This window comes from Triturus cristatus, chromosome 3_1 (assembly GCF_964204655.1).
Source record: "Triturus cristatus chromosome 3_1, aTriCri1.1, whole genome shotgun sequence".
NCBI classification, from domain to species: Eukaryota; Metazoa; Chordata; class Amphibia; order Caudata; family Salamandridae; genus Triturus; species Triturus cristatus.
The window spans coordinates 59,721,686-59,746,451 of NC_140583.1; positions in this window are offsets into that span (position 1 = coordinate 59,721,686).

Sequence of the window (24,766 nt, forward strand, 5' to 3'; positions counted from 1 at the left end):
TGGATGTTAAGCTCATACTGGTGTGCCCATCCCAAAATTAGTGGCCCATCCTCAGCTACTTACACCTTCCATTAAGTTTCTCTAACACCAAATCGTATACCTGCTATCATGTTCCCCTACCAAGTCAATGGTCTCCCCTTGATAGCCACCTGGACTGATATTCTAGGGTAAAAGATCAACTCTTGGCTAATGCTTCACAAACATATTTTTGGGGATAATAATGTACGTTGAGCCACACTCTATCATGAGGTTAATCTTTTTCTCATTCATTACAAATGTTGCACTGGGCCTTGTCCATTTTCCATCCATAGAGGAAGCGTCCTTCACACACAGAGTGCGATCTTCGTTGACTCTCATACCACTATCACTCACACCACACTTCTCATCTACGGTGGCCCCTTTAAATGTGTTCCTTGCTTGCAGACTGACGCAAAGTGACCCCCTGACCACACTTTCTGCACTCCTTGTTGAGTGCTATTCATTTCTTTTAATCTGCAGTTTGATAATTGCTACCACAACGATAACATATCTTGTTAAAAGACTGATTTCACCAAGGGGCCACTGGATTTAATGACTGCCCCCACATCTGATCCACCTTTAGATACATTGGCAACATCACCCCATGATTTCCTTCTTCTCCATCTCCTTCAGGCACAATTGAGATTGTTGCACCTCTTTGGCCGTGTCAATAGCATCCTTCGGAGATGGTTTTTTGCACCCCATAAACGCGCCTGAATTTTCTTGCTCTTACAATGAACGATGAGTTGATCATGCCAAAGCTCATCAGTCATTCCCCCAAACTTATACTTCATGGACAATTCTCTAAGTCTTATCCAAATAAACTCACAATAGTGTGCATGTCACTGTGAACACGCCATGGGCACCCTCCCCTGAGTGTACACAGTGAGTGCTGCACCTCACAAATGGATGAGCACGCGCATCACTGACAGCCGATTCAATGTCTTACGACAAGATGGCTTTGATCCTGATGATGTGGGTGCGTTGGTAATGCAGGGTGTGATGCTCTATGGCTCCAAAATGTATGTGAGCATGGCAGCAGCGGTCCGTGGAGGGAGTTCCGTGGGGCGGAAAGGAGGGGCGGGGGATGGGCAGGGTGGGGGGTACTAAACACCGGAACATGGATAATTGGAGGTAAGTAAACAATTAAATAAATAAAACGAATTTTGTAGCGTGCCCTGCATCACAAAATGCGGTGCAGCGCGCACTACGAAATTCGTTTTCTTTATTTTTTTCGTAACTTACCTGCAATCGGCCGTATGCCGCATTTTGCAACCCCCCACCCTGCCCCTCCTCTGCCCCACGTCACCGCCCCGGTAACACGCCCTATACAGGCCGTCGCTGTCCAATGCAAAAAAAACAAATATATATTTTGGTTCTGGTAGCCCGATTGCTGATTCTTCAAAGGTGGCGGTCTAACGATATTTTCACTTTTCAACAGTAGCTATGCAAACTAGATAGAATTAAGGAATACAAAAGAAAATATGCTCTAAGAACAGGTTCATGTAGGAAGTTTATGACTTTATGGGAGTATATGTGTTAAGAGTCAGTAGGTACTCGGCGTGTTGCTGGGTTGGATACACAACAGTCATATTATTATAATTCTGTTATATGATTCTTGTTCTTAAATTGTGCACTATTCAATTCCGCTTCTTGTACTGTAAATTGTATTTATGGTTTTATATTTTTATTCATGTGGAAGTGTATGACGTTGTAATTTTTCACTATTGTACTAAACACCGTTGTACTATCCCTAAATAAAAATATTATGGGAAAAAAAAGAAATGCTGCAGTTTTAGTAAATCTGCGCTGCTGGTTCATTCCCCACTGGCATGCCTTGCCAAAGCGATGAAATGCTGTATATGCCAACTCCAACCTTGTTGGCATAATAGCCGCCATAAATCAGCATAAACTTTTAAAAGTAAGCCAGCCAAACGCCCAAGACTTCTGTTGACTGCAGGTTGCCCGGTGACGTATATTAGAAGATGTAGATTTATTGTAGAAGAATCATTCAAGTTACAGGCTCAGTATAAATAGCCCCACCAGGACCAGCCTCACTGCTCAGCCCACTCTCTCCAACTGACATTCACACCAACCAATCAGTCATCAACACTCCATGACATCACACTCACACTAGCTGAGCAGCAGGGAGCTGAGAACTATGGAGCGGATGCACAACAACAACAATAGGTTACAACATACTGCCCGCAGGCCCTTCCAACTCCGGGAGTGTGCAGGTGTTTTCAGAGTGAATATATTAAGCAGTGGCAAAGTCAACAGGTCTAGTTTGCACAAAACAGTCTTAAAAAATACCTTAAAGGGAAACAAACGAATTAATTATTGCTTTTAAGATGCCATACATATAGAGATAAAGAATGTAGTATCTGACAAGTCGGTGCACTTTTCACATGTAAAACAATCCCTCCTGCTATGTGACGCAAGCACTACACAGGGGAATGATGCACCAAACAGATACTGGAATGAGATATAAGAGTAATATTGCCCAGGGGGGAGCCAAAGAGTGAGCTATATATATTTATAAAGGAACGGAACTATAGGTATTAAAGACTCTGCCAAGATAAGCCTAAAAGTTATACCTAAAAGATCAGATAAGAAAGGTGGACGAGCACCACGCCAGGAGGGACTCCATATCTGCACCAAGCCAGGAGGGACTCCATATCTGCACCAAGCCAGGAGGGACTCCATATCTGCACCAAGCCTGGAGAAACTCCATATCTGCACCAAGCCAGGAGGGACTCCATATCTGCACCAAGCCAGGAGAGAGTCCATATCTGCACCAAGCCAGGAGGGACTACATATCTGCACCCATCCAGGAGGGACTCCATATCTGAGGGACCTATTTGGTGAGTCAAAAGAAGGGATGAAAATTGACTGACCAATGTACTTAGAGAAGGTTAAAGATTGCGTCCGTTCTAGCTCGCTGACCGGTGCACTAACACAGGTGCAAAGCATGAGGTCTCAAAAGTTGTGATTTACTAGTTATGAATGTTGGACAAACATCAGCAGTGTTCGCAGTCCCCACCTTGCCTTCCAAGGCCGTCCGCCATGGTGACTCTCCGGGACTGCCGGTGGCCGTGCCCCTCAAGCAATGCACCCCCTCTGTTGCACAACTCACATGAACCCTTTCCATGATGCCCTCCACTCTCGTTTTATTTTGGTTTGGAGACTCTTGACCACATGCGTGCACCAAGGCTGGGGGCAGCGGACCCAAAGGACATGTGTTCCATCGTAGCCAATCCTGGCAGTTGAATCTGGAACACTGTACCGGGCTTGGGCGTGGAGATCCCAGCTGCTGTCAGCTGCTCCAGGCTTCTCTGTTAGGCTAGACATCTATGTTGTAATCATCTTAAATAGAGAGATATAAGACTGTACCGTGGCAGTGTGCGTTTATTCACCAAAGGAATTCCCTTCCTATGCCCTGGCACTTCCAGTGGTTGTTACCCGTGATAAATACAAAAACGTGCCTGGCTTTGGAATGTAAAACCTTTTCTGGCTGATATTGGCTTGCCAGAGATCTCAGATTACAGATCCACAGATACTTTTCCCCGCACATCCTTGGTGAAATCTTGATTTTTGGAGTGGGCTAGGCACCTTGAGTACAAATTGACCCCAGGTGGTCATCTGATGCATGAATCATTGGATTTCAAATCTGTCTGTGTATTTCAGGACTACCTTGAAAACATTCTGGTCACAAATGAAAGGACATTGTACACACAGTTCAGGTTGGGTAATCGTCCTCTTAATGCATTTGTGGGGAGGTGGTTACATCTAACCCTGTATCTAAGTGCTGCCCTTGGTTTTTGGATATGACAGAGACTGTCGCCCATGTGAGTTTGCATGCCCAGCTTTCAAGATTCCTCTGGAAAAATGGATGAAACCTGTTTCCAGGGGCTTGGACCCAAGGAATCAACTGGTTACCTTACGGATTTTGAGATCTGATCTGTCCACCGTACATGCCTGTGCTGGGGCTACATTTCTGGGGCATATGTGAAGCATAGGGAAGAACGCCCTTGTAACTTAATGATTTTAATCTTTGGGAAGATAATCAAATCTTAACTCGATTATTGCCTTTGTACTGAGTGAGATGCCCATGATGTGAAGCGTGTTCAGCCTTATGTATTAGGCTGTTCATAATGATGCTTATTTTTATTTTTATTCATCTGGTTGCTAAAACCTTTGAAGGCATTTGGTTGCCGACATAAAGTTTATTTATTTACTATTCAAAAAAGGACTTCATAAGTAGTTCTCAGGCAAACCCCAGAGAAAAAGATAACATTACATAATAATGTTCGTCATCCATGAACCTCGGACGCAACAAATAAAGAATGATGGGGCATATTATCAAGAAACGGTGTTAACATTATCGCTGCTTTAGCGGGAGAAAACTGCTGCTAAAGCAGACATAATGAGCTTGATAATATTCCCTAGAGAATTCCCATAGAAGCTCATGTTCTGGTGTGAACATGGGCTTCTATGGGAATTCTCTGCGGCATATTATCAAGCCCATTATCGCCGTTTTAGCGGCAGTTTTCTGCCGCTAAAGCGGCGATGAATTTAACGCCGTGCTTGATAATATGCCCCTATGGTTTTTTTTGCATTAAAAAATACACTTGGTGCATTGAAGAGGCCAGGTCACCTCCACATGTGTGCTGGGTCATGGCTGCTGAATGCCAAACATGCCAACGCGCACAGCAGCTTCTGCAGACGTGAGCTCGTCTCCAGAGCCAGAATGTCTGCCAAACACAAGGCGGTAGGGATCCGTGGTGCAGTAGGTGCAGTAACACCCAGGCTTGGAGATGTGAGGGGCCCACTACACCCCTTATAGGCTGATAGTTTAGTATACCACAGGATGGATGGTGCATTGTCTTGCTTACATTAGGGCCCGTGGCACCCTTGCTACCCACCTGTAAGGTCAGTCGGAAATTTACCTCATCATATCCACCTAGACTGACAGCTCAGACTGAACATTGTACCCACAGATACTGGTCCACGCGTGACAGACAATGTGGCAGAGGAAAAAATAAATTACTAATTTTGTGACCATAAAGCGACAATTTGCAATTTCAGAAAAGCACATTGCAATTTGCAAGTGCCTTAGAAATAGCAGTGCACACTTTCTGAACTCTTGATTGCCCCAGAGTCATGGGGCATCAAAGGAGCCCCCACCTTTCCAACTTTGGAACTCAAGGTATTGAATGTGGTGCAGTGTCAGGCTGCCCAAAGGGCGATGCAAACCAGGACAATCCTAGCAGACTCTTTGGCAGCTGGGCCCACAAGAGCTATGCATTTTGTGTACTGTTGCTTTAAAAATATCAAAAATCGAACGAACAAATTTACAAAAGGTTTTTTTTTAAATGGTTTACTTTGACATGTCCAAGTTGTTTTCATCTGTTCAACTGCTTGTGTGCTGTCTTGGACAACTACAAATTACACGTGGGAGCTTGAAAGGACAACACAACGTTTGCAAGAAGGAAATCCCTTATGCTGTCCCACCTTGTCCAACCTGCCCTGCAGGATGAAACCTTACATAAATTCCCTTTTGTAAGTTTTACAGAAATCCATATTTTGGTTCAATCGCAGAGTCTTTTTCTATTGAAAAGGCGTTATGAAGTGTTTTTAAATGTGACTCTATCTGGCAAGTCTATGAGTCATTTTCCTAAAAAAAAAGACTCGCCCACTAAAGTGCGATCCAGGACATTATCTTGCAGATTTGTTAAAGGTGAGGGAAGGGGATATAACGAGGCTTGCAATTTTGTATTCCAGTTTACAATCAAATAGCAAGTCTTGCTTACATGGTTGGTAGGCGCAGGGCTTGAACGAAGGAAACGCCTTGCGTCTAATACCACTAGAGCATGCAACTGGCGATGTAATGCTGGTAAGCCGGGTCTGGTGGCTTAGTGGACAAATGCGTCCACTTTAGGGGCCTGTGTCTGACATCATGGCACATGTTCAAATCCTGGTGGGTCCACTCATCCTTCTGAGGTTGATAAAATGAGTACCACTGAGTTGGGTAACAACAAACATCTCTCATTCAGTGCCAAGATACCCTTTGTGGTGAACGTGCTTTACAAATACACGTTATCTTATGTTACTCTGCCTTATGCCTATGGGTACTGGGCACATGCTATGCTTTGTGCCCTGTCCCCATGGGCATGGCTGCAGGCAAACACTACAAGCACCGACTCTGGCCAAAAGCCCCGAACGCAGTACCCCAGGATATGGCAGAGTCCATGCCCTCTTATCGACTGCAAACTTTAGACCAAGTACATCAGCCCGCAGTACACGAAGTTCACTATTAAACAGTTGTTGAGCAGATACCATCATTACAAACAATAGCGAAAAACCCACTGCCAGTCGATTGCTATAGCCAACGACAGGTCCCTGGCGCAGCCTGCGGTCCAACACCGGTCCGAATTTGGAAATCATAATTGGCATGACGGTGGACCACCAGTGCAATGTCACCGCGAGTCTGTAAGGCTGCCCGGGGGGGGTTGCGCAGCGGCCCGCCCCTTTGAGGGCGGCCGCCTTAGTGCCACAGGAAGGCACAGGGGTGGGAGGTCGTGTCCCTGGGCTTGACCTAGGGAGACCCCAGACAGGTAGCTGCTTCCGGCGGGGAGGAGCTAAGGGGGGTACATATTCTGTCCCCGCCCCCTCCTCGCCCTCTTGTCCGCTCGTTCGCCTTGCTGCGGTCCGTCGTGCTCCGTCGTGTCGCCCGTCTTTACTTCGGTGAGTCTGCCGGTTACTTCCCTCTCGCCCCGGCCTTGTCCCTGGGCAGTACCAGGAGACAGGGCCCTGTGGTCGGCGTGCCACGGGCGGGGGGGGGGCCGTGCTCGGGGAAAGAGTTTATGATGGGGCAGGATCGTGTGTACGTTGAGGGCAGAATGCTGTGGGTCGCGTGTCGCGAGGGGAGATTAGAGTGCGAGGGGGCTAGTGCTCTGGCCCTGTGCCCCGTGCTCCTTGTGGTCTACAGTGGTAGGTGGCCGAGCGGTCTAAGGCGCTGGATTAAGGCTCCAGTCTCTCCGGAGGCGTGGGTTCGATCCCACCGCTGCCAGTTTACTCACATCGATCGAGCGTTGCCGCTTAGTTGCGAAGAATCCTAGCAACAATTAAAGCGTACTAAAATGTAAACCGGGTAGGTTTTAAAGCACGGAGGCACGTTTGAGCATTATGGGGGAAGAGGCTACCACTTTTGAAACAGGGGGCACAAGATATGCCCTAAGAATCGCGGAAGATGTTACTGGCAAAGGGTTGTAGTTTAAAATACCTCACATAGCAAGCCGGTATCCAGGCTATAAGACTATTTCTAGAACTACCTTGTGCGCTACAGTGAACAAGTTTCCCGAAGATTTCGAAAGACATTTTACAAGAGAGAAGGAGACTGTGTTACCAGGCACGTGACCGTCTCCAGAAATCCGATAAATGTAATTTCTGAACCGTGTTTCCGAAATCTGCGAGGTCACGCTTTTGGGTTTGTATCAACAAATAGGCTACCATCATACAGGGCGGCAGGGGGCGCCCATACCCAAAGAAAGCCAAACATTGTCTACAGATTCTAAGGCTGCCCGGGGGGGGGGGGCAACTGAGCGGCAACGCTCGAGAATGTACAAAACACGCACAACAATAACAGTGCCCATGAGTCGCGTGACTCATAGTGAAACATAACAGCTTCAATCCAATATCCTCCTCAGAGCAGCCAAGATGTCTCGGCTATCGGGCAGCGTGTTTTTCTATCTCACACATTATCCCCCCACTATTACCTCAGACTAAATAAGGGCAGCACTTAAATAAAATAAGAGGATTCGCACTAGAAACTGCTCAGCTTCTCAAACCTTCTTTAGAACAAAAATTCCAACAATAAAAAAAAAAAAAAAAAAAATAATAATTTTGCGAGAAACGTTTCTAGTTAAACTGGGTGTTTGTAGGTTATTTCAAACAAAAAAACCCTCTTTTAGAAGAGGGTTCTGCTGCCGTTTGTTTTTAACTCTGCAAGCTCAGGAACGTTTGCGTATTAGTTACATCTGAAAAAAAAAAAAAGACTTCACAGGGTTTCGAAAGAATAACTTCTGCACACTCCCACAATAGTTCTTCACAGGGGCAGAGCCACAGTTCTGGCGGGTCAGCGTTTTGTTAACAACGGGGAACTAAAACGATACGTACCAGAATGCGATTGTTCTCGACTTGGGCCTGTCACTTGCGCCTATTTCGCAGCAGTTTCTGTACTCAGCTTAGCGCAGTCGAAAAGTATTAACGCTGGTAGGATGGCTCACTGGATTACGGTGGTTACGCAATGTCCGCAAAAGGCGTATGTTCGAACGCCCGCAGCACTATCTCAAACGTGTATTTCTTGAGCCCGGGGGTCGCGTCCAGGCTAAGGAAGTGGTCCGTCGGGTGCGCTGCCGCCTCTAGTGCGGGACACCAGGGTTCGAGCATCGATGTCGCGTCCACATCATGTAATTTTGGGCAAATCACTTAATCTCCACGAGCCTGAATGTGTTATGTAAATACGGTGCTATGTAAAGCGTTCCTTATGCAAAAAAAAATAAATAAAAAAAATAAAAATAATACCACGTTTTATTCGAAGTAAGACTGACCCTTTGTTGCCACATCCACTCGTACAAAACCTGGTAATGAGCCAATCTGTGACCATAAGATCGTGTGCATGGTACTCCGCGCACAGCCCAGTCCATCTCCTCATAGTGCCGTCCTCTTGTACATTCACTGTGCGCGCGGCAACGCGCCCGTTCCACCCGGGCGTCTCTGTACGAGCGCCACAAACCGCCCTAGTTACCTTCCGGCGGACCATTGAGCTGTGGAGACTGGCTTTCAGTATCGCCCGCTACCAACACAACGTGAAGGCTGTGCTTCGTCGCGTGCCATTGTAAGACAGGAAATTACCAACATATTAATGATACGTCATCAAAAGGTAGCATCTCGCACCGTGGTCGTACTATTGTAGCAGCACACTCTCCACGTTCTCCCCGGTTACCCCGATCTTCAGTAGCGAAGGAGATGTAGTGTCCGGGGAACTGGGAGATAAACTCAGGCCTGTTATGAATGCCTAACATCCATGATTCTGCGCGATCACCTTACCTCCATGCATGTTGGTCAGAGCAGCAGGGAAGTGATATTGTCGTTTCATCCTCTCTTCTCTTCCTCCTAGATCGTGCGAAGGTTCGTGCGAAGGTTTAGGTGTATCAGACGATCACGCTTGCTGCCGGAAAAGGGGTGAAAGCTGGGACAGCAATACGCTCTGAGCTGAAGGAGGTGCGTTCGCTTCCGCGAGAGTTAGGACCCAGTCCGAGATGGATAGTGAGGGCACCCCAGCGCTCTTCTCGACGCCGTCCCAGGTCGATGAGACCCAGCTGGGCAATTCGCAAGACGCACAGTTAGCAGCAATTATTGAGATGGCCAAATCCAAAGGACTGGCCTGGGCTGCAGACCTCCTCAAGGCCAGCTGCCCTGATGACTCTGGGGTCATCTCTGGGGGTCACACGACGGGACAAGAGTCGAACGAGGAGGCGGGACCTCCCCGCCCCAAACGAATCCGCAGGGCCACAGTTAGAGACTTCCCGGCTGAAGGAACTGCACACAGGGTCCGCTCTGTGCCCGCCGTCAAGGGCTCTTCCGGGCTTCCGCCCCCGCCGTCCCCGGCTGGCCCGCCACCACCGAGCAGTTTAAGCTCTCATGCCACTAACTTTGCATCCAGGGAGGATCTCGCCAACCTCAATGAGACCCTGAAAAATTTCATGGAAGAGGTCAGGGCGGGTTTCTCGCGGGCAGCCTCAGCTGCGGGGCGGCCGACTGCTGACAGTGCGGGAGGGAACCCTTCCGCTGCAGCCACTGTTTGGGCACCACAAGGGACATGTCGTCAGGCCCCCGAGCTGTCCACGGTGCCGTGCACACCGCCTATTTCCTTGCCCAGAAGTGCAGAACCGGCGGCGGTGGCAGGGCCTGTCATGTCCGCCAGGCAGGAGAAGGCGGCTCCCGCTGGCCCCCCGGCTCCGGGGCCCCTCCCGGCAGGGGGTGAGCAGCGTCAACCAGCAGGAGGTGAGCCGCTAACCGGGCAGTCTGCTGCCGCCATTGATATCACCGCCCCCCCCCCCGCCCCGGGGGGCAGCGCGTCCACACAACTAGCTAGCGCTACAGTACCACGCTCACCTCTGCAGGTCCCAGCTAAGAAGGAGTTTACTCATGCCCCGCTCCTGTCTGGCCATAGCTCGCTGATCTGGGAGGTCCCCTTAGCAGTAAAAGAATTCATCTGGAGGCGTGAGTTTTTAGACATCTTTTCACTACTCCTGCTGGGCCAGCATGGGCAAGACGCGCGTAGGCTTGGGGGGAAGGAGGACGATAAGAAGGTCAGGTTCCAGCAGTGGCCGGATAAAACAATAGATAACTGGCTAGCCGCCTTTTCCATTCTTCAATCGGTTATACTTGAAAAATTTCCTGAACAGGGCCAGGCTTTGGTACTGTACCAGAGGCTAATTCACACAGAGGCGCAGAAGTGGGGCGGGGAAGGGTGGCTCAATTATGACATGGAGTTCAGAAAGAAGATGGCCATTTGCCCAGAGATGGAATGGGACCAGAAAGAGGTACAGCTGTGGATGGACCACATGGGGTCTCGGGGATCCAAGAGTCCTGCCTCGCTTCCCAAAGGGTCAGGAGGAGGGGGCGGACAGCCAGGGAGCTCCCAGTTCAATGCTAAGCACGCGAGGCAGTCCTTTCGGGGGGGGCGTAGAGGAGGTGGCAGGGGAGGGGGGGCCAAGCGGGTCTCTCCTGGGACTTGCAACCTTTTCAATGCCGGCGCTTGCTCTTGGGAGGTCAAGTGCCGTTTCCAGCACTCATGCAGCAAGTGCGGGGGGCGTCACCCCGCTTCCTCGTGCCAAACCAAACAGGACAAGAAGCCTGCTGACTCCGCCAAACCATCTGCTTGAGTCGCCCCCACTCCTTTCCCCAGCTGCGGCCTCACCCCTCCACCACTCTCCCACCGATCTAGTCGCCTGCACTCCTGCGCCCCTGGCCAGCAAGGGTCCTTCCCCGGTCATTCTGGACCGTATGCTAGAGTTACTCAGACTGTACCCCCTCTCCGCTGACAGTGCGCTCCTGCTTGAAGGCTTCTCGCTGGGCTTCACCATCCCTTATGTAGGTCCCCTGTCCGGCCGCGATGCGGAGAACCTCAGATCTGCCAGGGTCCTCCCACAGGTTTTAAAGGAAAAAGTGCAGAAGGAACTGAGGCTGGGGCGGGTGGCGGGTCCTTTCAGGGAGCCCCCGTTAGACAACTTTGTAGTCTCCCCCCTTGGCTTGGTCCCTAAAAAAGAACCAGGGTCTTTCAGACTGATTCACCACTTGTCTTACCCAGAGGGGAGCTCAGTAAACCACGGCCTTCAGGAGGGGTCATGCTCGGTGTCTTATTGTACATTGGATGTTGCACTTGACCTGGTAAGGAGGGCTGGCAAAGGAGCTTGGTTGGCGAAGGCCGACATTGAGTCGGCCTTTTGGTTACTACCAGTGCACCCCAGCAGCCAACACCTGCTGGGTTTCAAGGTGGACGGCATGTACTACTTTGACAAGTGCATGCCCATGGGGTGCGCGGTTTCCTGTGCCTTCTTCGAGGCCTTCAGCTCTTTCCTTCAATGGGCCTTCCAGCACACTTACAGCGTTTCTGGGGTTTCCCATTACTTAGATGACTTCCTATTCATCGGGAGGGATGGCACTCAGGAATGTAGGGCAGCCCTTGTTGATTTTCAGGTCCTGATGCATCATCTTGGCGTTCCCTTAGCCCCTAGGAAAACGGAGGGCCCGGCTCAGGTTCTCTCTTTCTTAGGGATCGAGCTGGACACAGTGGCGGGGGAGGCCAGGCTGCCAGCCGACAAGGTGAGGGACCTGAGAGATCAGATTAGCCGAGTGGTAGGGAGGGAGAAGGTTTCCTTGGCTGCCATTCAGAGCCTTCTGGGGAAGCTAAACTTTGCTGCCAGAGTCATCCCCGCGGGCAGGGCATTTGCGCGAAGGATAGCTAGAGCTACGGCCTCGGTGAGCAGGAAGCACCACATGGTTAAACTGAACAAGGGGATGCGTGAAGACCTAATCATGTGGGCAGACTTCCTAGTCAACTTTAATGGGGCTGTCATCTGGCGCGACCCCTGGGCCAACAGCCGGGAGCTGGCCCTCTTTTCTGATGCGTCTGGCCGGGAAGGGTTCGGAGTGATTTTGGACAGGGAGTGGTGCGCAGAGAGGTGGCCTAACGCCTGGCACAAGAAAAAGGTCACGTCCAAGATCACCGTCCTGGAACTCTTCCCAATTGTGGTTGCTTTTCATCTCTGGCCCAGGGCTCTGGCCGCCAAACGGGTGCTTTTTTGGTCAGACAACCTGGCGGTGGTGCAGGCCATCAACTCCCAGTCTGCCAGCTGCCCCCTAGTCCTGTGTCTACTGCGAGAGCTTGTCAGGGCCTGCCTATTTAACAACGTAGAGTGCAGGGCCAGGCACATTCAAGGGATTTCTAATGTTGCCGCTGACTCTTTGTCTCGTTTCCAGTGGCACCGCTTCCGGGAGGCCTGGCCGAGCGCACGCCAAGAGGGGACCCCTTTCCCGCCGCACTTGTGGCGGCTGCTGAAGTGGGACCACGGATGAGGGAGCTGGGAGAACGGTCCTTAGCCCCCAGAACTGCGAAGCGCTACGGGAGCTGTGTCACCCTTTTTTGTGCAATTACAGGGGGCTGGGAGGAGGATCAGGTGGCCCTGGAACTTAGAGTCCAACAATTCTTGCTGTGGGCCAGAGGGGAGGGCAAAACTCATTCCTGGATATCGGGTCACCTCGCTGCCATCAGCCACCACGCCAGACTGAGGGGTCAGGCTGATCCCACCAAGGCTTTTGTGATCAAGGCAGCCTTGCGAGGGTGGGCCAAACTGGTTCCGCGATCCCCTGATCCCAGGTCCCCCATTACTTTCTCACTGCTACAAGGAATGTTGGACTGTATGGATAGGGCCACCCACTCAGGGTACGAAGCTACACTGTTCTCGGCCTGTTTTTCCCTAGCCTTCTTTGGTGCCTTCAGGATAGGGGAACTAGTGGCCCGCTCAAAATCTGACTCCTCGGGGGTGGCTCTGAACGTAAAGGACGTAGAACTAGAGCCGGGGTGCTTGAAAATAGTCATTAGACAGTCCAAAACTGACCAGCTAGGGCGAGGGAGGGTAGTGGTGCTTCATGGCTTGGGGGATGAGAGATATTGCCCGGTAGCTTGGGTCAGAACCTACCTGCTGCTTCGCCCGCGTGGGGCGGGTTACCTGCTAGTGCATCAGGATGGCCTCCCGGTCACTAGATTTCAAGTGGACCACATCCTCAAGGCCTGCCTTAGGCTGTCTGGCCATGAGGTTAGGGGCAAAATATTCAGCAGCCACTCTTTCCGCATAGGTGCGGCCACCACAGCGTTCCTGGCAGGAATGCCCGCAGAAGGTATTATGATGGTGGGGCGCTGGCAATCGCATTGCTTCAAGCGGTACATCCGGCCCTAGGGGTGGCCGGGGGGGGCTGTGGGTCACATTGGTTGGGCTGTCTAGTCGTGACCTACAATCTTATTAGGCCTCCCCTCCTTCGCTGGTTTCCTGATTGACGTATACCTTGACTGTAGATGTGCTGATTTTGCTTATGTTTTTTCGCTTAATAAACATATACTCAAAACCAATTTTCTCTTTATTAGGTATGAAGGTGTGGGTAATTGGTCACTCAATTATTGCAAGACTGGCACATTGGGCGGCGGCAAGAGAGTGGCAGAATGGCTTTGCCAACACGGACATCACGTGGTTGGGTTTCCCAGGCTTGCGCTGGTGCGACCTGTTACGGAAAGTGAAGCAGAGACTCCGGGGAGGGTGGCTCCCGCCCAACCTCTTGGTGGTTCACCTGGGGAGGAATGACCTCACATCACTAGGGAGGAGAGCTCTACTACAAGACATGAGGGATACTTTCTGCAAGTTGAGCGTGTTGTTGGGGCCGTGTGAACTGTGGTGATCTGAGATGACACCACGCACGATTTGGCATGGTGCTCGCTCAGGCGACGCCATCGAGGTATCTAGAAGAAAGGTTAATAGCGCTATGCGCAAGTTCACTGAGCAAAGAGGCTTTGGTTTCATCAGGCATGGCCTTCTGCATGCCAAATCAACGGGATGTCTCAAAGGCGATGGGGTTCACCTCTCGGATTTAGGCATGGAGTTGTTTTTACTGGATCTAGGGGAAGCACTGACAGCTGCGGGTTGCTAATAATAGGGGTCTTGGTGGGGGGGCCCTGGTAGTGACGGTGGCCACTCCCAAGGCTGTGGAGGAGTTACAGGGCGATCCAGGGTCTGCACATACCAAGGGGTATAGCATGCAGCAGCACCGTGTGGTGCTAAGCCAGGATACCCAGGGATCTTTTAGCGTGTCCACTGGAAGACCTACGGCGCCCCGCTAACCGACAGGCGGTTGTGGGTCTGAGCAACCGGGGGCTGCCATGTATGCTCCGCCCACCCATCACGGGGGGGCGTGTGAAGCATGTGGACTGGAGGTCCACGGATGGGAGGGGGGGACCCTCCCAACATTTGGTATACACCAATTGGCGTTGCCATGGTGACTCTAGGCTTATCAGACGGGCAGGCGGCATGGGGCTGGCCTGCCCTGGGATCGCCCGTAAGATAACCCACCGTGTTTGCATATTTATTATGCTAATAAACCTGCAGCAATATTTCTCCACTTACATTCAGTGTCATGTGTTTTATTATGATGATGTACTGATGTGTGCTGTGATAACGGTTGCCGATATTGGCACTATGTAAGGCTGCCGGGGGGGGGTTGCGCAGCGGCCCGCCCCTTTGAGGGCGGCCGCCTTAGTGCCACAGGAAGGCACAGGGGTGGGAGGTCGTGTCCCTGGGCTTGACCTAGGGAGACCCCAGACAGGTAGCTGCTTCCGGCGGGGAGGAGCTAAGGGGGGTACATATTCTGTCCCCGCCCCCTCCTCGCCCTCTTGTCCGCTCGTTCGCCTTGCCCGCCCATCCGCTTACCCGGCATCCGGAGGGACAAAGGGGGGGGGAGGTTATTTCTAACAATTTTCACTTTGTGTTGCAGGAGGAGTTACAGGGCGATCCAGGGTCTGCACATACCAAGGGGTATAGCATGCAGCAGCACCGTGTGGTGCTAAGCCAGGATACCCAGGGATCTTTTAGCGTGTCCACTGGAAGACCTACGGCGCCCCGCTAACCGACAGGCGGTTGTGGGTCTGAGCAACCGGGGGCTGCCATGTATGCTCCGCCCACCCATCACGGGGGGGCGTGTGAAGCATGTGGACTGGAGGTCCACGGATGGGAGGGGGGGACCCTCCCAACATTTGGTATACACCAATTGGCGTTGCCATGGTGACTCTAGGCTTATCAGACGGGCAGGCGGCATGGGGCTGGCCTGCCCTGGGATCGCCCGTAAGATAACCCACCGTGTTTGCATATTTATTATGCTAATAAACCTGCAGCAATATTTCTCCACTTACATTCAGTGTCATGTGTTTTATTATGATGATGTACTGATGTGTGCTGTGATAACGGTTGCCGATATTGGCACTATGGCGGTCGCAAGACCGCCAGACTCGTAATCAGCCCCTAAGTGATTTGCCCAGAATCGCAGGATGTTGAGCCGACGTCAAGAATCGAGCCTGGGTTCCCAGCTCCAAAGTCGGTAGCTCTGGCCCTTATGCCACATCCTCTCCACTAATTTACATTTGCAAAGGGAAAATGGTCCTTTTCCATTTGCGAATGGGTAACCAGTACATGCTTGTAGTAGGTAACTTATTAAGGAGTTGTGACCGGAACTTGGTCGCAAAACATGAACACATACCATTTCCATTCGGTTTTTGACAAGGCTGTCCTTTCCAAGGACTGTATCGGTATTTGGCTGCAAACCCAAATTGTGGTTCGTTAACATGTTACCAAATCGCAGCTTGGGATTCGTACATGCCAAAATGCTTTTTTGTGGTTGCTGATGGGCCAACTTTGCGAATCGGTACATTTACAAATGCAAAAATGCTTAATATAGCTGGCCCATTCTAGGCCTTGGAAGAAAACTCCCTGTTCATGAGGCTCGACCCACAGTATCAATACTGGTATACGTCTTTTTTTGCCGAGGCCATCTGTAACCGTCCCCCCCCCCCCCACCCAGTCAGAGCCCCGCCTCCACAGCTAGTTTCCTTCGCGAGCCAGGCGTGCATTTGGTCCCGATTTGCGGATTTATTTTCCGATTAGCAGCTTGTTAATGCAAAACTGCAAATATATTCCTTCCGGCCCAGTCGTCCTCCTCCCCCCTCCTGCTTCCCTGCTGTCACTCCACAGAGAGGGAACAGCCAGTTCATCCTCTCCGGTGAGCCCCCCCTCCTCTGAAAACTGCTTATCATGCAGGTTTCACTCTACACACACATGCACAAATGCCCCCTTACTGTTTGTGTCTGTGAACAACATGTCTTTAATCACCAGCTGCCAAAAATTAACAATGCTGCCTGCGTTTTCAATGTATTGATCCCTGGGCGGGGCCAGGTGTGTAACACAACTGCACATCTTAAATGCCTCTCTCCCTTCGCCTTGTTCTGTCGCCTTCTTCCCTGTGTCTCTGTCCTCTGTGCATCTCTCCTGCGCCATCACCTAGCTTACCTTTAGCATCCTTTCTCTTGATTGTATTTATCACCCGGTATTTCCTGGCACTTTTTTTTAACTGCTCCATCTCTCAACCCCCTCTTTTCTGTATCTGTTTGATGTCCTTTGCCTCCTCTTCTCTCGCTTCTTCGTGTTCTCTCTCTTTTTCACCTTTTGGTCTGTCTCTCTCTACTCATCATCTTTCTCTTTTCTAAGACTACATTTACTCTGTCTTTATTTCTATTCTTTTTCTCTCCTTTTATATGTTCATTTTGTTTCTACTCTTTTCACCTTGGCCTGTCTAACTGCCCTATTTCTTTGTTGCCTTTCCTCCCACTCTATCACAATTTGTCTTTCTTTATTTTCTTTGCTCTTGTTTAGCTCCCTATTTTCTTTCACCTTTTTGTAAGTTTAGTTTTTCTCTTATTTCCCCCCTCTTGTCTGTCTTTGCGTTCTTCTCTCTCCTCTCTCTCACTCCAAATCTCTCTTCTCTTTCACATCACTTCTCTCCCGCTTACTATTTCAATTCTTTCTGTCCCTCTGTCACTTCTCTCTCACCTCTCCCCCTCTTTGTTTCCCTCTCGTTTCCATTCCTTCTAATTTCACTTCTACCAGCAAGTTAATTTATTTTTTAATTCAAATACAATTAAAACTGGAATGGATGTGACTGGTAAAGCAATATCCCTTCAGGTTGATGTTCCTAATCCAGCTCTTTCCTCTCAGCCCTTTGCCCTTAACTTCCCCAGTACTTTTGAAATTAAACATTCTCTCTGGCCCCTTTAAGCCTCACAAGACTCCTTTGGTTCCAGCACCAGAATGGCCAATGGTAGTTTTCTTTGAATTTGCTCCGCTCCTCAGATTTCTCCTCTACAAGTCCTTCCAAGAGGGCCTTGTACCTTCCACGCTTAAAAATGATGGGACCGATTCACAGAACTAACTTAAAACAAAATCCTAAACTTACTACTTTTGGTATTCACAGAAGTTAGGATTTTGTCTTGAGTTTGTCTTAAGACAAACTTAAGACAGACTTAAGACAGACTTAAAACAAACTTAAGACAGACTTAAGACAGACTTAAGACAGACTTAAGACAAAATCCTAACTTAAGTCTGTCTTAAGTCTGTCTTAAGTTTGTCTTATGACTAACTTAAGACAAAATCCTAACTTCTGTGAATACCAAAAGTAGTAAGTTTAGGATTTTGTATTAAGTTAGTTCTGTGAATCGGGCCCGATATTATTACATGTTGTTAAGAAACCCTACCTAGATTCCATCATTTGTGTCAATTTTTGGGCGATCAGCAACTTGCTTTTTTTGACCAAAATTATGAAAAAGTTAGTTGTACTTCAGTTCGAACAAAACCAGTTTTCAATGTTTCAATCAGGGTCCATTACTACTTATGGCGCAGAAAGTCCCTTCTGACATCTGGGATGACACACTGGGTTGAATGTGATTTAAATGAAAAGCAATTTCATGGAATGCCAGTACTGAGAAACGATTTCACTTAAACTCAATCAATCAATCCATTTATAAATCAATTAATCAGGCTTTATAAAGAGCGGCTTATCACCCACTAGTTTTCCAACTGTTTATCGGAAATTTGTAGGATGAAGGGTGTTTACCTTTTTGTAGAAACTAATTCATTGAATGTCTTTTTTTATGCAATTGGCTTTTGCATGTTTATATTTTAAGGTGTAAATGCAATGGGTGCGGGTCTATTTTGAGAAACACTTTTGTAGGAGGTATTTAATTTAGTACTTTATTTCAAGGGACATTAGTTGGGATTTATATCATTTACATTGTGAAACAATTACAGCGAATGCTTTTAATTCTTTGACCCCACCCCAGCCCTAAACACCTTCCATCTCTGAGACTCTCAAAACCCCTATGCACCATCTATTATTGCCCCCAAAACCTTCTCACCATGCCTAAACTACACTCATCTCTAACCCCTAAAATCCACCCATCCCTGAACCCTAAAAGCCTCTCTACCCCTAAACATAAACCATCTCTAAATAAAAAAAAAACTTTACTACCACGATATTCTGCCTATTTCTGTATCCGGAAACTCCCTATCTATACCTAAACCGACCCATCCCTGAATACTTAAAACCCCTCACCACCCCTAGCATCTATCCATCCCTGTACACTAAAAGCACCCCTCACCACCCCTAAACACCACTCATCCTGATTCTAAAGCCCCCCCACCACACCTGAACAACACCCAACTCGAACCCCTAAAGCTCCTCATCAGCCGTAAATACCACCCATCCCTGAACCCTAAAAAACACTCTATACATCTAAACTCTACCCATCTTTGAACCCCTAAAACCCTTGACCATCCTACGTCCACACATTCCTGAACCCTAAAAGCTTTATGCCTGTAAACTCCACCCATTGATGTCCCCTAAAACCACTCACCACCCACAAACCCACACCCTTCATCAATCCCTGAACACTAGAAATCCTTCTTCACCCCTAAACTCCACCCATCCCTGAACCCAAAAGCCCTTTTATGGACCTGAACTCCATGCATACCCATGCACTATAACCCCCTCTTTACCCATAAACATCACCTATCCCTGAACCCAAAAAATTCTCACTACCTCTGAACTAAACCCAATTTTAATGTTATTAAAGAGTTTTACTTAAAATAATTGGTCCTTTAAAATGTTTCCTTACACTTTCTATCTTTTTGTATTTCCTTAAAATTTTCTTTCCTTAAAATTGGTTTTCCACAGGAGCGGCCCGTGAAGGAAAGAGCGGTGGATTGGTGGAGTGTTGGGGCGGGGCGCGGGGAGATAGCAGACTCCAACAAGGGAACATTTAAAAAAAAAAAAGAAAGCCACTTACCATGCGTTCGTCACATCGCGACAGCCGATTCAGTGATGCAGCGAGCGCAAGCAAAGGGGTTTTCCTTTTTTATTATTTTATTTTCAATCATCGTCGTCTGTCGACTCCCCTCCACACCACACCCCGCCCCACTGATCTCACCTGCACGGGCCACTCCTTGTTTTCCATGATTTGGTTTCCTTCAATGTTGTTTCTCAGTTTTAATTTTTTCTATTAATTTACATACTTCAGACACACTGAGGTTGGCCGAGGAAGGACAGGTGGTCTTCTGGTCATGCTCTGACTGTCGGCAACATTCGACATGGTAAGCCATCAAATCTTCCTTCAGAGGTTATCCTGAATTGCAACTTGTGGATCCCCACCAATTAACTGGTTTAAGTAGTTTTTACACAAGAGAATACACATGTATGCTTGGGTTTTTTTCTCTCATCTCCCTTTACTCTTGGCTGTAGGGTCTCCCAGTGAACTCACTTATCCCCAGTTTTGATCAAAATCTACACAACACCTCTGTTTCAGGTGTTTTCTGCATCTGATATAAAAGTGAAATCCTACTCAGATGATACATCCAGTTCTCTAATAAACTCTGCTAAAACTCAGGCTCTTTGGGAGATTCCAACTAAAATTCAGCAGTTATGCACCTGAGACAACTTCAGCTGAACGGTGCAAACACCGAATTTATCATGTTTAGGATAAAAAGGGAGGAGATCTGAAAACCACTCATTTGCCTCCTTTTGTTGGGGCATAGCCCTAGACTAGCCTCAACTGCAAAAAACGCCGGCTTCTATTTTTATATACAATATCTCTGGAACCCCAATTTGAAAAAGTATTCTGCAATTGTTTTTCCTAATTAAACAACCTAAAATGTAGATCTACCAAACAAGCCTGCTTGTACACACCCGACCACACAGCACAATGAAAGGCAGCAGCAAACAACCGGAGAGCAGACGGCGCATCAGCATGGATGATACAGACAAAGCCACCTTCAAGTCAGCCCTCAACAAATACCACCAACGACTCAAAGACGCGAAAATGGTTTCCCTTGCTGATGGCATTGAGGTTAGTGCCAACTATACCAAGGAACTCTTCACCATTGTAAGAGAGTTCTTCTGCTGAACCACAACTGAGAACACGATCTCTCCTTCACAGTAACCCTGTGACACTTAAGCGAATCACTTCCACAACAAGATATCCACCATCTAGAGGAACTTCGAGCCCCGACCCACCAACATCCTCAGCACTTCAACAGAAGCCTTCCCCGACCAGCATCTCAGTGCACCACACCAGACAACACAGTCATCATGAACTCCATCCGCTTGGGATGCTCCATACCCCCACCCCACTACCTTCTCCAACCTAGGAAGCAACAAGAACAGCCACCAACTCACCACCATCCTCAATGCATACATCGCCACAGCCACATTTCCCTACTCATGGAAACACACAGTAGTCAGACCTCTCTTCAAGAAACCCCCCGCAGACCCCAGAACTCCTGCCCCATCTCACTGCTCCTGTTTCCTGCCAAAGTCCTGGAGACAGCCATCTGCTGTCAGCTCACCGGACACCAGGAGAGAAACAACCTGCTGGACGCCTCCCAATCCGGTTTCCGGACCAACCACAACACCGAGACAACCATGGTTGCCGTCTCGGATGACATGCGCACCCTATTAGACAGAGGAGTATCGGCCACCGTGATCTTCTCGACCTCTCCGTAGCCTTTGGCACAGCTTCCCATCACACTCTCATCAAGAGGCTGCAACTTATCGAAATCAAGGGAGACACACTCAGATAGACTGCATCATTCCTCACGGGGCTCACGCAGAGACTCCCCCTCCCCTTTACCACGGAACCCACACGCCTCATCTGTAACGTTCCTCAAGGCTCATCCGTCAGCCCTACCCACTTCAACACCTACATGATGCCTATAGCTGACATCATCAGAACCCATGATATCAACATCATATCCTACACCGATGACACCCAGCTCATCCTCTCGCAGGACTCAACCACTACCAAGACCAGCTTCCATAACTGCATGTAGAACATCGCAGCCTGGATGAAGGACAACTGTGGGAAGCTCAATATGGACAAGAGCGAATTGCTGATCTTTGGCAATCATACCTCCCTCTTTAACAACACCTGATGGCCTGCCGAACTCAGACCCATCCCCACACCAAAAGACCATACCCGCAACCTCAGCATCATCATGGACAGCAAACACCATGAAATGACAGATCAACAGAGTCTCCTCTGCCTGCTTCCAGACTCTCCGCATGCTCCTAAGAATCTTCAAATGGCTCCCAATAAGCACAAGAAATAAAGTCACACAAGCCCTAATCACAAGCTATCTGGACTACGGCAACACACTGTACACAGGAACCACCACCAAACTCATGGCAAGGCTCCAGACAATACAGAATTCAGCAGCCAGACTGATCCTCAACCTGCCCAAATGGACCCACATTACCCAACACCTGCGGAACTTCCACTGGCACCCGTCCAAAAAAGATGCCAATTTAAACTACTGGCACACGCCTACAAAGCCCTCAAAGACCAAAGCAGCATACATGAACCACCGCTTGAATTTCCACAAACCATTCAGAAACCTTCGCTCTGTCTCCCTTTCCCTTGCACTGACCGCTCGCACCAGGTGTAGCCACAGCAGAGGACACTCCTTCTGCCACTTTGCTACCAAGCCCTGGAATGCTCTCCCTCTCTACCTTTAAATACCACCCTCGCAGACAGACTTCAGGTAGAGACTCAAGACCTGGCTTTTCAAATAAGCCCAACTACCCAGTGCATGGATAACCTCACGGGTGATAAGCTATGCTCTACGAGTACTGATTGATTGATTGAGTGATTGATTGATTGATTGACTGAAAGCTTATTCATCCCTTTCTGTCTGAAGAGCATAAGCCATGGTGCTTGGAGCAATGATTAAGTGCAGGCTGGACAGAGTGATTGCCTGCATGCTGGTCCTCCTGCAGCGTCATTAGGATGTTTGCGGAGAGTCCACAGTGCAGTAGTGGGAGCAATGGCTGGGCTTGAAAAGAGTGTCCAGTCTTGTCTCTTAAGCCAGGAGGCTGCCACACTGGCTCCTGATCTACGATCATATCAGATTCAAACTAGCATGCTGGATGTATAAACGTTATTATGATTTATGCCCTGAATCTCTTGATCCCCGAGTCTCACATTACTCCCCCCTCAGACTCTAGATAGTCAGGATCAGGTGCTGTTAACTATCCCAAGGGTAGAGCTGAAATCCAGTAGTAAAGCCCTTACGGTGGCAGGTCCTGCTCTGTGGAATTGCTTCCCATTGCATCTTAGACGGTTGCCCTCTTTAACCAGTTGTCATTCATTCAATAATGCCGTATTGACATGAGTTAGTAATTTACAAGAATTTACAAAGTCTTACTGGTTTCTAGGTAGTACAACATACTGTTGGATATTCATTTATGGGCCCTAAGGGTGTAATAGGCTGACGTATTCTCCTGGCTTCTTCACCATCTCTACATCTTTTAAGAGGAGGATTTAGATTTTCTGTTCATCATTCAGTTAAATCGAGTTTGCAATCTTGAAAGAGAATTTCTGGTACTAGTCATTCTCTGTTTCCTTGAATCAGGGGAGGATCAGAGACTCGCATTCTCACTATGGCTTGTGAACTGCACAAACTCGGCTTCTTCAGCTCTCTCAGACAAGAGGCGAAGTCAGGCGGTTTGTTTTCTCCACAATCCATGGCAATAGCAGATCATACAATGGGATCTCACAGACAGAGCCTGGCCTTGCACTACTCAGCCAGCCTGTCTACACCACATAGGCATGTAACACAAAGAGCTACATCTCTCTCAGCAGAAGGCTTTTAAGGCTCAGTAAAAGACTAATATAGAATAACATGTTGTCTATTTCTATATTATTCATTTTCTGTTCATTTTTACCTGCCACAATTCTTGTGATATTTGCTACTATCATTTAGTATAAATCCTGCACTTTCATCTTTTTTCTCAACAGCAATTTATGGTTTAAGCGGCAAATTAATGCTGTTTGCAGCTCATGTTATATATCAGTGTGTACTATCATATCCACCTCCTGATGTGCATGTCTCTAAAATGCCAACGTGCATAACTGTGAGGTATCTGGTGAATCCAGAGAGCCGACAGGCCCATCTGCCAGCTCCTGGTGAACCCAGAGAGCAGTCAGGCCCAGCTGCCAGCTCCTGGTGAACCCAGAGAGCAGACAGGCCAGGCTGCCAGCTCCTGGTGAACCCAGAGAGCAGTCAGGCCCAGCTGCCAGCTCCTGGTGAACCCAGAGAGCAGACAGGCCCGGCTGCCAGCTCCTGGTGAACCCAGAGAGCAGTCAGGCCCGGCTGCCAGCTCCTGGTGAACCCAGAGAGCAGTCAGGCCCGGCTGCCAGCTCCTGGTGAACCCAGAGAGCAGTCAGGCCCGGCTGCCAGCTCCTGGTGAACCCAGAGAGCATACAGACCTGGCTGCCAGCTCCAGGTGAACCCAGAGAGCAGACAGGCCCAGCTGCCCGCTCCTGGTGAACCCAGAGAGCAGACAGGCCCGGCTGCCAGCTCCTGGTGAACCCAGAGAGCAGTCAGGCCCAGCTGCCAGCTCCTGGTGAACCCAGAGAGAAGACAGGCCCGGCTGCCAGCCCCAGGTGAACCCAGAGAGCAGACAGGCCCGGCTGCCAGCTCCTGGTAAACCCAGAGAGCAGACAGACCCGGCTGCCAGCTCCAGGTGAACCCAGAGAGCAGACAGGCCCAGCTGCCAGCTCCTGGTGAACCCAGAGAGCAGACAGGCCCGGCTGCCAGCTCCTGGTGAACCCAGAGAGCAGTCAGGCCCAGCTGCCAGCTCCTGGTGAACCCAGAGAGAAGACAGGCCCGGCTGCCAGCCCCAGGTGAACCCAGAGAGCAGACAGGCCCAGCTGCCAGCTCCTGGTGAACCCAGAGAGCAGACAGGCCCGGCTGCCAGCTCCTGGTGAACCCAGAGAGCAGTCAGGCCCAGCTGCCAGCTCCTGGTGAACCCAGAGAGCAGACAGGCCCGGCTGCCAGCTCCAGGTGAACCCAGAGAGCAGACAGGCCCAGCTGCCAGCTCCTGGTGAACCCAGAGAGCAGACAGGCCCGGCTGCCAGCTTCTGGTGATCCCAGAGAGCAGTCAGGCCCGGCTGCCAGCTCCTGGTGAACCCAGAGAGAAGACACGCCCGGCTGCCAGCTCCAGGTGAACCCAGAGAGCAGACAGGCCCGGCTGC